Genomic DNA, 17,910 nt, shown 5'->3' on the forward strand with positions numbered 1-17,910 from the left:
AGCTTGTGCAATACGGTCTGGCAGTACTTGAACTGGTCACGGCAATAGGTCAGCTCGTCGATTGCCTTCTGCAAGAAAACCAGGTAGCGAGGTATGAGACCTAATATGCATAACAAAATAAGGCGCAGATCGAGAGTCCAAAAGGAAAATAAGTTCCTGTAACAGGGTAAAGGGTTGTGAATGCGAAACACTCCGCAGCACAGAAGCTTCAGCTCGTGGAACAATACCTGCAACATAAGCAGAATCAGTAACAAGGTGGAGCGGTACATTCCATTCTCGGAAAACACGAACAACTGCATTCAGTTCTCCTGTTTGAGGTGAACCGGAGACCGTCTCTATGTCCGAATCCCATTGTCTCCGTTGAAAACCTTAGGAAGACAGGAATTGAACCTGCACAGAAGAGATCAAAGCGCTCCATACTCCCCTTATATTACTTCCCAGTAGGGTCAGCTAAACAAAAGCTATCGGGCCCATACCCCGAAAATGATGGTTTAACCTCTTCCTCTACTAAATGAGCCCCGTCACAAAACTAACGTTCTCCTTAAGCCTTCTACTAGGAACAACCATCACAATTTCAAGCAACCACTGACTGCTAGCCTGGCCTGGACTAGAAATCAACACCCTTGCCATTATCCCCTTCCTTTCAAAATCACACCACCCTCGAGCTATGGAAGCTGCGATCAAATACTTTCTCGTCCAAGCAACCGCCTCCGCATTAATCCTCTTCTCAAGCACAATCAACGCACAGTTCACCGGACAATGAGACATTCCGCGACTAAGCCACCCAACAGCCTCCCTACTACTAACTACAGCAGTCGCAATAAAACTAGGCCTAGTACCCTTTCACTTCTGATGTCCAGAGGTCATACGAGGCTCACCTATAACCACTGCCCTACTCGTCTCTACATGAATAAAACTCCCCCCACTCACTCTTCTTTTCTTAACTGCCCCCTCACTGAACCCACTCCTACTGACAACCGTGGCCATTGCATCCGCAGCCATCGGAGGGCCAACAGGACTCAACCAAACACAAATCCGAAAAGTCCTAGCTTTCTCATCGATCGCCCACCTAGGCTGAATAACCATCATCCTCATATACAACCCCAAGCTAACATTAATAACCTTCTACCTATACTCCTTAAGAACCGCCTCCATTTTCTTAGCCCTCAACACAACCAACTCCTCAAAACTATCCACAATAATAACCTCCTGAACAAAAATACCATCACTAAACGCATCCTTGATGCTAGCACTACTATCCCTAGCCGGCCTGCCCCCACTCACTGGCTTTTTACCAAAATGACTCATTATCCAGGAACTAACTAAGCAAGAGATATCAACCGCAGCCATAATTATTTCAATACTCTCCCTACTAGGTTTATTTTTCTACCTACGCCTTGCATATTGCTCCACAATCACACTCCCACCAAACACTACAAGCTTCATAAAACAATGATACAGTAACAAATCCACAGGCACACCAATTGCTACCTTAATTTCTCTGTCAGTCCTCCTTCTCCCCCCTTCTCCCGCAATCCTGACCGTTACCTAAGAAACTTAGGATCCCCTGCCTACCAAACCGAAGGCCTTCAAAGCCTTAACTAAGAGTTAAATCCTCTTAGTTTCTGCCCACACCACTAAGGCCCGCAGGACACTAAACCTGCACCATCTAAATGCAACGCAGATACTCTAATTCAGCTAGGGCCTCCACGATAAGCCTAGACAGACGGGCCTCGATCCCATAAACTTCTAATTAACAGCTAGACGCTCAAACCAACAAGCTTCTGTCTACCAGACTCCGGCACACTCTCAGCGTACATCAATGAGTTTGCAACTCAACATGAACTTCACCACAGAGTCGATAAGAAGAGGAATTCAACCTCTGTAAAAAGGACTACAGCCTAACGCCTAAACACTCAGCCATCTGACCCGTGACCTTCATCAACCGATGACTATTTTCAACAAACCACAATGACATCGGCACCCTATAGCTACTCTTCGGAGCATGGGCAGGCATAGCCGAGTACCGCCCTCAGCCTCCTTATTCGAGCAGAACTTGGCCAACCAGGAACTCTCCTAGGAGACGACCAAATCTACAATGTCATCATCACCGCCCATGCCTTCGTAAGAATCTTCTTCACAGTTATAGCCATTATAATCGAAGGGTTTGGAAACTGACTAGTCCCCCTTATAATTGGAGCCCCAGACATAGCATTCCCCCGCATAAACAACATCAGTTTCTGAACTACTTCCTCCGTCCTTCCTACTGCTCCTAGCGTCCTCCACAGTAGAAGCTGGAGTCGGAACAGGATGAACCATATACCCGCCCCTAGCAGGCAACCTAGCCCATGCTGGCGCCTCAGTAGACCTAGCCATCTTCTCCCTACACCTCGCAGGTGTGTCTTCCATCTTAGGGGCCATCAACTTTAACACAACAGCCATTAACATAACCCCCCCTGCCTTATCGCAATATCCAACTCCCCTATTCGTATGATCCGTACTCCTATTGCCCTCACTTCCAGTCCTGGCCGCCGGCATCACCATACTACTGACCGACCGAAACCTAAACACTACATTCTTTGACCCCGCTGGAGGGGGAGACCCCATTCTCTACCAGCACCTGTTCTGATTCTTTGGCCACCAGGAAGTTTACATCTTAATCCTTCCCGGCTTTGGAATCATCTCACATGTTGTAACGTATTACGCAGGCAAAAAAGAACCATTCGGCTACATAGGAATAGTCTGAGCTATACTATCGATTGGATTCCTGGGCTTTGTCGTATGAGCCCACCACATATTCACTGTAGGAATAGACGTAGACAGCCGAGCATATTTCATCTCCGCCACTATAATCATCGCCATCCCATCCGGCATTCAGGTATTCAGCTGACTAGCCACACCACACGGAGGCACCATCAAATGAGATCCACCGATACTGTGAGCCTTGGGCTTCATCTTCCTCTTCACACTTGCCAATGAGGTGTCGGTGGAATTGGTGGTCAGCCTTGATTACTGCGTAATCCATCCCGTGGATCTAAAAAGAATTTTATATATATATAATATTGTACGCACATATATACATATATATATTATAAAGGGCCAGGTAGGACAGGCCACCGCTTCTGTCTCGTGCCCTAAGTAACTGCCTACTGCCAGTATTGGCACTGACTCACCAGCAGTCAGCTACAAGCACTTCTGCTCTTAAGCAGAGCACAAGCATTCCTCTGCTTTGAGAAGAGAGCATTGTGCTCATGAAACACTGAAAAGACTGACTTCTATGCCTCTCCAGCTATAACCAAGAGAATCCTTCCTTCTCCGCACCAAAAAAATTAATGCTGACTTTTCAAGGATGCTATGGATGAGTTTCATAACCAAGGGGTGTCATCCACCTGGCCACACAATTTGTCTCCTGCAAGTTCGATTAAGCATGCCAAGACATCCTATGGATGTGACAAACACCTCATCACCTCTGCTCTGTTGCCCCTTCTTCCCCCAGTTTCTTACTGGAACTAGTAACTCCAGCTCACCAGTTCCTTGAGCATGGCTTCAATCTGTTCCTGAGCCACATGCACATCTTCTGTAGGTCCTTCCAAAGTGATGTTATCCTGTGGCGAGCAGCCTCACAGTTTGCCCTCTTGCCTGTGATAACAATTGTCGCCGAGTTGCTGTTCTTTGCTGGGAGATCAATTTTGGTGTTGCTTTCTTTACGGATCTGCCACAAAGGAAAAAAAAAAAAAAATCATCTCAGAAGCGTCCCATGTCAGAAGAAAAACCCTCGCAGGCTATATTGGACACCACCAATGGGCAGGAGAGAGCATCCAGTGGGATTTTGCTGCAGGCAGTGATCATCACGAGCACTTGAGTTAGGAGCAATATCTCACCTTCTTGATGTTGGCACCTCCTTTCCCTACGATGTTCTTGTGGAACTGTTTGCAGATGGGGACAGAAATAGAAAAGCTGTTTTCAACCTAAGGGAGAAAGGAAGGGAGAACTGAAGATTACACTGTCGTGGCAAGGGAGGCCCGACTTCAGGAACTCGGATAAACGAGCTTTTGAAAAGAGGCTTAGACCCAAGGAAGTTCTCTATACGAGGGACTTGTAAGACTAAACAAAGGCAAGGACGTTCCCCTATAGCCTTCCCATAACAGGTACTACCCCCTGCCTCCATTCAGCCAAAAGAGCGTCGACAGCTCCCTCCTCTTGAGGTGTTTTAGCTCTACCCAAGCCAGTAGAGCTCTGCTTTGCCCCAGGGTTATCCAGGCACGTAGGAGGGAAGTGCAGGCAGAAGACCTCCTTACCAGGTCTGCCACCGTCTTTTGCATGTACTCGGTGCACTTCTCCACCTCGTTTTTGGGACCTCGGAGTTGGACGATGTCACTCTTGTGTGCAGGGTCTGGGAAGTTGATGATAACCTGCAGGAGCGGTCATTTATAGTTAGCTCAAGCAAAAGCAAGAACCCTTGTGTCAGACACATGCAAAGGTTGGGGGGATCCTACACATGCCCTTTTCCCATTCAGAAAAGGGGAACCGTGTTAGCGGCCTCTGGCTAAAAGAACTATCTTCTCAGACACTTGCGCTACAGAGCCACTAAAGTTACGACTTCTGTGACGACAGGCCTACTACCCATGTAGGAAATAACCCCTCTGGATTCCTCCTCTCCTACCAAGCCTTACCTCTGGGAATTGCTCCCGGATTTCCCAGACCCGCTCAGCCTTCTGCCCAGTGATGGTCCGGTGGAATTTCTGCTCAACGATTAGGTCCGCAGCGTGTTCATTTTCCTGACGGGAACAGAGGGCACACTGAGTGTTCAGCCGGAGAGCCATCTACTTTGACTTAGCGGTTTGCTGCCCGACGGTTTACTTGCCAGCACTGTCCCTCTTTTCTCCAGACCAAATTCACTCTGCGTTGACAGAGAAGGGCTACCCGAGGGAACAGGGGAAGACATTTGTGAAGAGGAACTTGCACTTGTCCTGAGATCCAAGTGCTCCGTGGGCAAGGGGCACACACTCGCACCAGAAGGTTACAAGGGAACACGAGAGCCCAAACTCTGCAGTCTCCCAAACATCACGTCCTACCCACTCACCATACGGGAAGCGAGTTCCAGCAGCTCTTTCTTGGCCTGTGGGACCCCCTGTGGGTCTCCTTCAATTCTGATCGGGTTGCTCTTCTCGTTGTCCGGGGGAGTGCGCACAGACACCTTGTACAGATCCTTCATCCTGTTCACTTCGAGGCAAGGACTGTGGTGACGCCGTCTGCTAGGCAAAGACCTGGAAGCAAGGCACCTTGATTATCGCTGCTCAGAGGCTGTTGAAGAAGTAAAGCCGCCTCTGGGAAGGGCTCGGTGGGGTAGGGTTGAGCCAGGGGAAATTGCCTCTTCCCCCTGGAGTTCAGCGAGAGCAGACCTGTGCCACACGAGAGCCTGTCCAAGTAAATACCGTGGCATCTACAGAGCCCATTGTTCCCTTGTCAGAGCGAGGCGTGTTTCTTCCCCAAACAGTATCACATTTAGAGCAGAGGATAATCGTTCCTTTCTACCCCAAACTCTTGGCTGGGGACACGTTGCAGTGCTATCAAACTAGCAGACCGCAACAAGGCTTTAGCGTTGGCCATATTCTACTGCCGGTGCTGTAGCACCTTCCTCCAGAGGCCAGACCACACTGCTCCTCCTCCAGCTGACACCCTCTCCCACAAGCCACAGGGCTATTTAACCCCTTAGCGGGAACCAGCTACACCTGCACATCGTCCATGTCAATCAACCCACTGCCTCTGAGGCAAGGCCACAGCTGCGTGTTATCAATGCTAATCAACCCACCGCCTTCATTCCTCTACAGGGAGAAGCTCACCAAGCACATTTCCACCACCCACAACTGGCTGCTAAAATGTCATTCGCACAGAGCAACGTGTGGAAAAAAAAAAAAAATAAAATTCCTCCAGGACACATCAAAGTAATTCCACTACTGTTCAGGCTCCCAAGGTACTTTCACCCGTTAAAGCCATCGCAAGGCCTGACGGCCCATTTCTCTCCTTGTACCACCACCACTCCAGAAAAGCAGAGGAAATGTGATGGAGACAGCACACTGGGTGAGCTACAGAGCCCCTGATACCATCTCCTAAACACGAAGAGTGTGAGCATGGGAAGGACTAGAAAGGCACTCCACTTACCGTTTAGCTGCTTTCTTGCCAATGAGGTGTCGGTGGAATTGGTGGTCAGCCTTGATTATTGCGTAATCCGTCCCGTGGATCTAAAAAGAATTATATTTTTTATATCTATCTATATATGTATGTATGTACATTATTTTATATTAGAATATATAGGGCCAGGTAGGACAGGCCACCGCTTCTGTCTCGTGCCCTAAGTAACTGCCTACTGCCAGTATTGGCACTGACTCACCAGCGGTCAGCTACAAGCAATGCTGCTCTTAAGCAGAGCACAAGCATTCCTCTGCTTTGAGAAGAGAGCACTGTGCTCATGAAACATTGAAAAGACTTACTTCTATGCCTCTCCAGCTATAACCAAGAGTATCCTTCCTTCCCCGCACCAAAGAAATTAATGCTGACTTTTCAAGGATGCTATGGATGAGGTTCATAACCAAGGGGTGTCATCCACCTGGCCACACAATTTGTCTCCTGCAAGTTCGATTAAGCATGCCAAGACATCCTATGGATGTGACAAACACCTCATCACCTCTGCTCTGTTGCCCCTTCTTCCCCCAGCTCCTGTTCTCCTTCATAATACCTAGTTGTTCTCTCATTATGAATCCTCCCTTCCCCTTATCAGTGTCAATGGAATCATCGTTCCATGGACAATGAGTCGTCCCGTTCCCCCGCTTGGTCCGAGAGTATTACCTCTGTTCAGTGGCTTGATCCAGGGTGATAGTGCTCGTTCTAGGCGCTGTAAAAAGCGAAATCTATATCCTATGTCCTGATTTTGGGTAGCTAACATTAATGCAAAACAGTAATCCTCACACAGTTTTTATTTCATTCTGTAGCGTCGGTGTCGGTATCAGCTGCCTGCGGTAAAGGTTCACGGAAAGGTCTGACATTCTTCGCTGGGATCCATCTAGGTCCTTTTTCTGTAGAGACACAAGCATAACCTTTTCCCCGTGTAACAAGAGGTTATGGTCCCATAATTTTACCTGTTTCTGCATCTCGGACCGATACCGGGCCTTTAACCCGTGCCTCGACGGAGGTAGCTGCAGTGAAACGTCGACCTATCGGTGGGCCGTTATCTATTCAAGAACAATTCAAAAAATTAAAAACATACAACGCTTTCTGTAACCGTTCCTCGGGAATAGCCATGCCCATTCCCCCTTTTTGTTGTTGTCATAAACGTTTCAGAGACCGATGAGACCCTTCAATGAGAGATCGACCGGTGGGGGAATGAGCAATGCCGGTAATATGAGTTCTACCCCATAGGGCAAAAGAGGTTTTTACAGTTGTTGAAACGTAAAGATAAAGACCGATAACGGTCCAGCTTAAGGGGATACCTAAAGCAGCAAAAGCACGCATTAAATGTCTACGAACAGCTCGTGCCTTTTCTCCTGTGTGACACGAGGCAACCAAGGCACCTGAAAATGTATCAATGGAAGAGTGGATATATTTAAGGCTACCAAATTCAGAATCATGCGTGACATCTGTTTGCCCTAACGGTAGGCTTTGTAATCCTCTAGGGTTAACTCCTGCAGCAACTGATGGGAAAGAATGTTTTTGACAATCGGGACAGACAGCAATAATACTTGATGCTTGTTGAGCAGCAAGGCCAAACTGTCGCTTAAGAGCTCCAGCGTTTCGATGGAAAAAAAGAGTGACTTCGCTTAGCTTGTGCAATACGGTCTGGCAGTACTTGAACTGGTCACGGCAATAGGTCAGCTCGTTGAATGCCTTCTGCAAGAAAACCAGGTAGCGAGGTATGAGACCTAATATGCATAACAAAATAAGGCGCAGATCGAGAGTCCAAAAGGAAAATAAGTTCCTGTAACAGGGTAAAGGGTTGTGAATGCGAAACACTCCGCAGCACAGAAGCTTCAGCTCGTGGAACAATACCTGCAACATAATCAGAATCAGTAACAAGGTGGAGTGGTACATTCCATTCTCGGAAAACACGAACAACTGCATTCAGTTCTCCTGTTTGAGGTGAACCGGAGACCGTCTCTATGTCCGAATCCCATTGTCTCCGTTGAAAACCTTAGGAAGACAGGAATTGAACCTGCACAGAAGAGATCAAAGCGCTCCATACTCCCCTTATATTACTTCCCAGTAGGGTCAGCTAAACAAAAGCTATCGGGCCCATACCCCGAAAATGATGGTTTAACCTCTTCCTCTACTAAATGAGCCCCGTCACAAAACTAACGTTCTCCTTAAGCCTTCTACTAGGAACAACCATCACAATTTCAAGCAACCACTGACTGCTAGCCTGGCCTGGCCTAGAAATCAACACCCTTGCCATTATCCCCTTCCTTTCAAAATCACACCACCCTCGAGCTATGGAAGCTGCGATCAAATACTTTCTCGTCCAAGCAACTGCCTCCGCATTAATCCTCTTCTCAAGCACAATCAACGCACAGTTCACCGGACAATGAGACATTCCGCGACTAAGCCACCCAACAGCCTCCCTACTACTAACTACAGCAGTCGCAATAAAACTAGGCCTAGTACCCTTTCACTTCTGATGTCCAGAGGTCATACGAGGCTCACCTATAACCACTGCCCTACTCGTCTCTACATGAATAAAACTCCCCCCACTCACTCTTCTTTTCTTAACTGCCCCCTCACTGAACCCACTCCTACTGACAACCGTGGCCATTGCATCCGCAGCCATCGGAGGGCGAACAGGACTCAACCAAACACAAATCCGAAAAGTCCTAGCTTTCTCATCGATCGCCCACCTAGGCTGAATAACCATCATCCTCATATACAACCCCAAGCTAACATTAATAACCTTCTACCTATACTCCTTAAGAACCGCCTCCATTTTCTTAGCCCTCAACACAACCAACTCCTCAAAACTATCCACAATAATAACCTCCTGAACAAAAATACCATCACTAAACGCATCCTTGACGCTAGCACTACTATCCCTAGCCGGCCTGCCCCCACTCACTGGCTTTTTACCAAAATGACTCATTATCCAGGAACTAACTAAGCAAGAGATATCAACCGCAGCCATAATTATTTCAATACTCTCCCTACTAGGTTTATTTTTCTACCTACGCCTTGCATATTGCTCCACAATCACACTCCCACCAAACACTACAAGCTTCATAAAACAATGATACAATAACAAATCCACAGGCACACCAATTGCTACCTTAATTTCTCTGTCAGTCCTCCTTCTCCCCCCTTCTCCCGCAATCCTGACCGTTACCTAAGAAACTTAGGATCCCCTGCCTACCAAACCGAAGGCCTTCAAAGCCTTAACTAAGAGTTAAATCCTCTTAGTTTCTGCCCACACCACTAAGGCCCGCAGGACACTAAACCTGCACCATCTAAATGCAACGCAGATACTCTAATTCAGCTAGGGCCTCCACGATAAGCCTAGACAGACGGGCCTCGATCCCATAAACTTCTAATTAACAGCTAGACGCTCAAACCAACGAGCTTCTGTCTACCAGACTCCGGCACACTCTCAGCGTACATCAATGAGTTTGCAACTCAACATGAACTTCACCACAGAGTCGATAAGAAGGGGAATTCAACCTCTGTAAAAAGGACTACAGCCTAACGCCTAAACACTCAGCCATCTGACCCGTGACCTTCATCAACCGATGACTATTTTCAACAAACCACAATGACATCGGCACCCTATAGCTACTCTTCGGAGCATGGGCAGGCATAGCCGAGTACCGCCCTCAGCCTCCTTATTCGAGCAGAACTTGGCCAACCAGGAACTCTCCTAGGAGACGACCAAATCTACAATGTCATCATCACCGCCCATGCCTTCGTAAGAATCTTCTTCACAGTTATAGCCATTATAATCGAAGGGTTTGGAAACTGACTAGTCCCCCTTATAATTGGAGCCCCAGACATAGCATTCCCCCGCATAAACAACATCAGTTTCTGAACTACTTCCTCCGTCCTTCCTACTGCTCCTAGCGTCCTCCACAGTAGAAGCTGGAGTCGGAACAGGATGAACCATATACCCGCCCCTAGCAGGCAACCTAGCCCATGCTGGCGCCTCAGTAGACCTAGCCATCTTCTCCCTACACCTCGCAGGTGTGTCTTCCATCTTAGGGGCCATCAACTTTAACACAACAGCCATTAACATAACCCCCCCTGCCTTATCGCAATATCCAACTCCCCTATTCGTATGATCCGTACTCCTATTGCCCTCACTTCCAGTCCTGGCCGCCGGCATCACCATACTACTGACCGACCGAAACCTAAACACTACATTCTTTGACCCCGCTGGAGGGGGAGACCCCATTCTCTACCAGCACCTGTTCTGATTCTTTGGCCACCAGGAAGTTTACATCTTAATCCTTCCCGGCTTTGGAATCATCTCACATGTTGTAACGTATTACGCAGGCAAAAAAGAACCATTCGGCTACATAGGAATAGTCTGAGCTATACTATCGATTGGATTCCTGGGCTTTGTCGTATGAGCCCACCACATATTCACTGTCGGAATAGACGTAGACAGCCGAGCATACTTCATCTCCGCCACTATAATCATCGCCATCCCATCCGGCATTCAGGTATTCAGCTGACTAGCCACGCCACACGGAGGCACCATCAAATGAGATCCACCGATACTGTGAGCCTTGGGCTTCATCTTCCTCTTCACACTTGCCAATGAGGTGTCGGTGGAATTGGTGGTCAGCCTTGATTACTGCGTAATCCGTCCCGTGGATCTAAAAAGAATTTTATATATATATAATATTGTACGCACATACATACATATATATATTATATAGGGCCAGGTAGGACAGGCCACCGCTTCTGTCTCGTGCCCTAAGTAACTGCCTACTGCCAGTATTGGCACTGACTCACCAGCAGTCAGCTACAAGCACTTCTGCTCTTAAGCAGAGCACAAGCATTCCTCTGCTTTGAGAAGAGAGCATTGTGCTCATGAAACACTGAAAAGACTGACTTCTATGCCTCTCCAGCTATAACCAAGAGAATCCTTCCTTCTCCGCACCAAAAAAAATTAATGCTGACTTTTCAAGGATGCTATGGATGAGGTTCATAACCAAGGGGCGTCATCCACCTGGCCACACAATTTGTCTCCTGCAAGTTCGATTAAGCATGCCAAGACATCCTATGGATGTGACAAACACCTCATCACCTCTGCTCTGTTGCCCCTTCTTACCCCAGTTTCTTACTGGAACTAGTAACTCCAGCTCACCAGTTCCTTGAGCATGGCTTCAATCGGTTCCTGAGCCACATGCACGTCTTCTGTAGGTCCTTCCAAAGTGATGTTATCCTGTGGCGAGCAGCCTCACAGTTTGCCCTCTTGCCTGTGATAACAATTGTCTCCGAGTTGCTGTTCTTTGCTGGGAGATCAATTTTGGTGTTGCTTTCTTTACGGATCTGCCACAAAGGGAAAAAAAAAAAAATCATCTCAGAAGCGTCCCATGTCAGAAGAAAAACCCTCGCAGGCTATATTGGACACCACCAATGGGCAGGAGAGAGCATCCAGTGGGATTTTGCTGCAGGCAGTGATCATCACGAGCACTTGAGTTAGGAGCAATATCTCACCTTCTTGATGTTGGCACCTCCTTTCCCTACGATGTTCTTGTGGAACTGTTTGCAGATGGGGACAGAAATAGAAAAGCTGTTTTCAACCTAAGGGAGAAAGGAAGGGAGAACTGAAGATTACACTGTCGTGGCAAGGGAGGCCCGACTTCAGGAACTCGGATAAACGAGCTTTTGAAAAGAGGCTTAGACCCAAGGAAGTTCTCTATACGAGGGACTTGTAAGACTAAACAAAGGCAAGGACGTTCCCCTATAGCCTTCCCATAACAGGTACTACCCCCTGCCTCCATTCAGCCAAAACAGCGTCGACAGCTCCCTCCTCTTGAGGTGTTTTAGCTCTACCCAAGCCAGTAGAGCTCTGCTTTGCCTCAGGGTTATCCAGGCACGTAGGAGGGAAGTGCAGGCAGAAGACCTCCTTACCAGGTCTGCCACCGTCTTTTGCATGTACTCGGTGCACTTCTCCACCTCGTTTTTGGGACCTCGGAGCTGGACGATGTCACTCTTGTGTGCAGGGTCTGGGAAGTTGATGATAACCTGCAGGAGCGGTCATTTATAGTTAGCTCAAGCAAAAGCAAGAACCCTTGTGTCAGACACATGCAAAGGTTGGGGGGATCCTACACATGCCCTTTTCCCATTCAGAAAAGGGGAACCGTGTTAGCGGCCTCTGGCTAAAAGAACTATCTTCTCAGACACTTGCGCTACAGAGCCACTAAAGTTACGACTTCTGTGACGACAGGCCTACTACCCATGTAGGAAATAACCCCTCTGGATTCCTCCTCTCCTACCAAGCCCTACCTCTGGGAATTGCTCCCGGATTTCACAGACCCGCTCAGCCTTCTGCCCAGTGATGGTCCGGTGGAATTTCTGCTCAACGATTAGGTCCGCAGCGTGTTCATTTTCCTGACGGGAACAGAGGGCACACTGAGTGTTCAGCCGGAGAGCCATCTACTTTGACTTAGCGGTTTGCTGCCCGACGGTTTACTTGCCAGCACTGTCCCTCTTTTCTCCAGACCAAATTCACTCTGCGTTGACAGAGAAGGGCTACCCGAGGGAACAGGGGAAGACATTTGTGAAGAGGAACTTGCACTTGTCATGAGATCCAAGTGCTCCGTGGGCAAGGGGCACACACTCGCACCAGAAGGTTACAAGGGAACACAAGAGCCCAAACCCTGCAGTCTCCCAAACATCACGTCCTACCCACTCACCCTACGGGAAGCGAGTTCCAGCAGCTCTTTCTTGGCCTGTGGGACCCCCTGTGGGTCTCCTTCAATTCTGATCGGGTTGCTCTTCTCGTTGTCCGGGGGAATGCGCACAGACACCTTGTACAGATCCTTCATCCTGTTCACTTCGAGGCAAGGACTGTGGTGACGCCGTCTGCTAGGCAAAGACCTGGAAGCAAGGCACCTTGATTATCACTGCTCAGAGGCTGTTGAAGAAGTAAAGCCGCCTCTGTGAAGGGCTCAGTGGGGTAGGGTTGAGCCAGGGGAAATTGCCTCTTCCCCCTGGAGTTCAGCGAGAGCAGACCTGTGCCACACGAGAGCCTGTCCAAGTAAATACCGTGGCATCTACAGAGCCCATTGTTCCCTTGTCAGAGCGAGGCGTGTTTCTTCCCCAAACAGTATCACATTTAGAGCAGAGGATAATCGTTCCTTTCTACCCCAAACTCTTGGCTGGGGACACCTTGCAGTGCTATCAAACTAGCAGACCGCAACAAGGCTTTAGCGTTGGCCATATTCTACTGCCGGTGCTGTAGCACCTTCTTCCAGAGGCCAGACCACACTGCTCCTCCTCCAGCTGACACCCTCTCCCACAAGCCACAGGGCTATTTAACCCCTTAGCGGGAACCAGCTACACCTGCACATCGTCCATGTCAATCAACCCACTGCCTCTGAGGCAAGGCCACAGCTGCGTGTTATCAATGCTAATCAACCCACCGCCTTCATTCCTCTACAGGGAGAAGCTCACCAAGCACATTTCCACCACCCACAACTGGCTGCTAAAATGTCATTCGCACAGAGCAACGTGTGGAAAAAAAAAAAAAAAAAAAAATTCCTCCAGGACACATCAAAGTAATTCCACTACTGTTCAGGCTCCCAAGGTACTTTCACCCGTTAAAGCCATCGCAAGGCCTCACGGCCCATTTCTCTCCTTGTACCACCACCACTCCAGAAAAGCAGAGGAAATGTGATGGAGACAGCACACTGGGTGAGCTACAGAGCCCCTGATACCATCTCCTAAACACGAAGAGTGTGAGCATGGGAAGGACTAGAAAGGCACTCCACTTACCGTTTAGCTGCTTTCTTGCCAATGAGGTGTCGGTGGAATTGGTGGTCAGCCTTGGTTATTGCGTAATCCGTCCCGTGGATCTAAAAAGAATTATATCTTTTATATCTATCTATATATGTATGTATGTACATTATTTTATATTAGAATATATAGGGCCAGGTAGGACAGGCCACCGCTTCTGTCTCGTGCCCTAAGTAACTGCCTACTGCCAGTATTGGCACTGACTCACCAGCGGTCAGCTACAAGCACTTCTGCTCTTCAGCAGAGCACAAGCATTCCTCTGCTTTGAGAAGAGAGCATTGTGCTCATGAAACATTGAAAAGACTGACTTCTATGCCTCTCCAGCTATAACCAAGAGAATCCTTCCTTCTCCGCACCAAAAAAATTAATGCTGACTTTTCAAGGATGCTATGGATGAGTTTCATAACCAAGGGGTGTCATCCACCTGGCCACACAATTTGTCTCCTGCAAGTTCGATTAAGCATGCCAAGACATCCTATGGATGTGACAAACACCTCATCACCTCTGCTCTGTTGCCCCTTCTTCCCCCAGCTCCTGTTCTCCTTCATAATACCTAGTTGTTCTCTCATTATGAATCCTCCCTTCCCCTTATCAGTGTCAATGGAATCATCGTTCCATGGACAATGAGTCGTCCCGTTCCCCCGCTTGGTCCGAGAGTATTACCTCTGTTCAGTGGCTTGATCCAGGGTGATAGTGCTCGTTCTAGGCGCTGTAAAAAGCGAAATCTATATCCTATGTCCTGATTTTGGGTAGCTAACATTAATGCAAAACAGTCATCCTCACACAGTTTTTATTTCATTCTGTAGCGTCGGTGTCGGTATCAGCTGCCTGCGGTAAAGGTTCACGGAAAGGTCTTACATTCTTCGCTGGGATCCATCTAGGTCCTTTTTCTGTAGAGACACAAGCATAACCGTTTCCCCGTGTAACAAGAGGATATGGTCCCATAATTTTACCTGTTTCTGCATCTCGGACCGATACCGGGCCTTTAACCCGTGCCTCGACGGAGGTAGCTGCAGTGAAACGTCGACCTATCGGTGGGCCGTTATCTATTCAAGAACAATTCAAAAAATTAAAAACATACAACGCTTTCTGTAACCGTTCCTCGGGAATAGCCATGCCCATTCCCCCTTTTTGTTGTTGTCATAAACGTTTCAGAGACCGATGAGACCCTTCAATGAGAGATCGACCGGTGGGGGAATGAGGAATGCCGGTAATATGAGTTCTACCCCATAGGGCAAAAGAGGTTTTTACAGTTGTTGAAACGTAAAGATAAAGACCGATAACGGTCCAGCTTAAGGGGATACCTAAAGCAGCAAAAGCACGCATTAAATGTCTACGAACAGCTCGTGCCTTTTCTCCTGTGTGACACGAGGCAACCAAGGCACCTGAAAATGTATCAATGGAAGAGTGGATATATTTAAGGCTACCAAATTCAGAATCATGCGTGACATCTGTTTGCCATAACGGTAGGCTTTGTAATCCTCTAGGATTAACTCCTGCAGCAACTGATGGGAAAGAATGTTTTTGACAGTCGGGACAGACAGCAATAATACTTGATGCTTGTTGAGCAGCAAGGCCAAACTGTCGCTTAAGAGCTCCAGCGTTTCGATGGAAAAAAAGAGTGACTTCGCTTAGCTTGTGCAATACGGTCTGGCAGTACTTGAACTGGTCACGGCAATAGGTCAGCTCGTCGATTGCCTTCTGCAAGAAAACCAGGTAGCGAGGTATGAGACCTAATATGCATAACAAAATAAGGCGCAGATCGAGAGTCCAAAAGGAAAATAAGTTCCTGTAACAGGGCAAAGGGTTGTGAATGCGAAACACTCCGCAGCACAGAAGCTCCAGCTCGTGGAACAATACCTGCAACATAATCAGAATCAGTAACAAGGTGGAGTGGTACATTCCATTCTCGGAAAACACGAACAACTGCATTCAGTTCTCCTGTTTGAGGTGAACCGGAGACCGTCTCTATGTCCGAATCCCATTGTCTCCGTTGAAAACCTTAGGAAGACAGGAATTGAACCTGCACAGAAGAGATCAAAGCGCTCCATACTCCCCTTATATTACTTCCCAGTAGGGTCAGCTAAACAAAAGCTATCGGGCCCATACCCCGAAAATGATGGTTTAACCTCTTCCTCTACTAAATGAGCCCCGTCACAAAACTAACGTTCTCCTTAAGCCTTCTACTAGGAACAACCATCACAATTTCAAGCAACCACTGACTGCTAGCCTGGCCTGGCCTAGAAATCAACACCCTTGCCATTATCCCCTTCCTTTCAAAATCACACCACCCTCGAGCTATGGAAGCTGCGATCAAATACTTTCTCGTCCAAGCAACTGCCTCCGCATTAATCCTCTTCTCAAGCACAATCAACGCACAGTTCACCGGACAATGAGACATTCCGCGACTAAGCCACCCAACAGCCTCCCTACTACTAACTACAGCAGTCGCAATAAAACTAGGCCTAGTACCCTTTCACTTCTGATGTCCAGAGGTCATACGAGGCTCACCTATAACCACTGCCCTACTCGTCTCTACATGAATAAAACTCCCCCCACTCACTCTTCTTTTCTTAACTGCCCCCTCACTGAACCCACTCCTACTGACAACCGTGGCCATTGCATCCGCAGCCATCGGAGGGCGAACAGGACTCAACCAAACACAAATCCGAAAAGTCCTAGCTTTCTCATCGATCGCCCACCTAGGCTGAATAACCATCATCCTCATATACAACCCCAAGCTAACATTAATAACCTTCTACCTATACTCCTTAAGAACCGCCTCCATTTTCTTAGCCCTCAACACAACCAACTCCTCAAAACTATCCACAATAATAACCTCCTGAACAAAAATACCATCACTAAACGCATCCTTGACGCTAGCACTACTATCCCTAGCCGGCCTGCCCCCACTCACTGGCTTTTTACCAAAATGACTCATTATCCAGGAACTAACTAAGCAAGAGATATCAACCGCAGCCATAATTATTTCAATACTCTCCCTACTAGGTTTATTTTTCTACCTACGCCTTGCATATTGCTCCACAATCACACTCCCACCAAACACTACAAGCTTCATAAAACAATGATACAATAACAAATCCACAGGCACACCAATTGCTACCTTAATTTCTCTGTCAGTCCTCCTTCTCCCCCCCTTCTCCCGCAATCCTGACCGTTACCTAAGAAACTTAGGATCCCCTGCCTACCAAACCGAAGGCCTTCAAAGCCTTAACTAAGAGTTAAATCCTCTTAGTTTCTGCCCACACCACTAAGGCCCGCAGGACACTAAACCTGCACCATCTAAATGCAACTCAGATACTCTAATGCAGCTAGGGCCTCCACGATAAGCCTAGACAGACGGGCCTCGATCCCATAAACTTCTAATTAACAGCTAGACGCTCAAACCAACAAGCTTCTGTCTACCAGACTCCGGCACACTCTCAGCGTACATCAATGAGTTTGCAACTCAACATGAACTTCACCACAGAGTCGATAAGAAGAGGAATTCAACCTCTGTAAAAAGGACTACAGCCTAACGCCTAAACACTCAGCCATCTGACCCGTGACCTTCATCAACCGATGACTAGTTTCAACAAACCACAATGACATCGGCACCCTATAGCTACTCTTCGGAGCATGGGCAGGCATAGCCGAGTACCGCCCTCAGCCTCCTTATTCGAGCAGAACTTGGCCAACCAGGAACTCTCCTAGGAGACGACCAAATCTACAATGTCATCATCACCGCCCATGCCTTCGTAAGAATCTTCTTCACAGTTATAGCCATTATAATCGAAGGGTTTGGAAACTGACTAGTCCCCCTTATAATTGGAGCCCCAGACATAGCATTCCCCCGCATAAACAACATCAGTTTCTGAACTACTTCCTCCGTCCTTCCTACTGCTCCTA

General features: G+C 47.9%; 3 pseudogenes; all 3 read left to right on the forward strand.

Annotated features, from left to right (window-relative positions):
- Positions 1-511: 511 nt before the first annotated feature.
- LOC129782974 (NADH-ubiquinone oxidoreductase chain 2-like) lies at positions 512-1,433 on the forward strand (annotated as a pseudogene).
- A 6,894-nt stretch (positions 1,434-8,327) lies between these two features.
- On the forward strand, positions 8,328-9,368 carry LOC129782951 (NADH-ubiquinone oxidoreductase chain 2-like; annotated as a pseudogene).
- Positions 9,369-16,145: 6,777 nt separating this feature from the next.
- LOC129782946 (NADH-ubiquinone oxidoreductase chain 2-like) lies at positions 16,146-17,187 on the forward strand (annotated as a pseudogene).
- The last annotated feature ends 723 nt before the right edge of the window (positions 17,188-17,910 follow it).

Source organism: Falco peregrinus, chromosome 21 (assembly GCF_023634155.1).
Source record: "Falco peregrinus isolate bFalPer1 chromosome 21, bFalPer1.pri, whole genome shotgun sequence".
In the NCBI taxonomy this organism is placed as follows: Eukaryota; Metazoa; Chordata; class Aves; order Falconiformes; family Falconidae; genus Falco; species Falco peregrinus.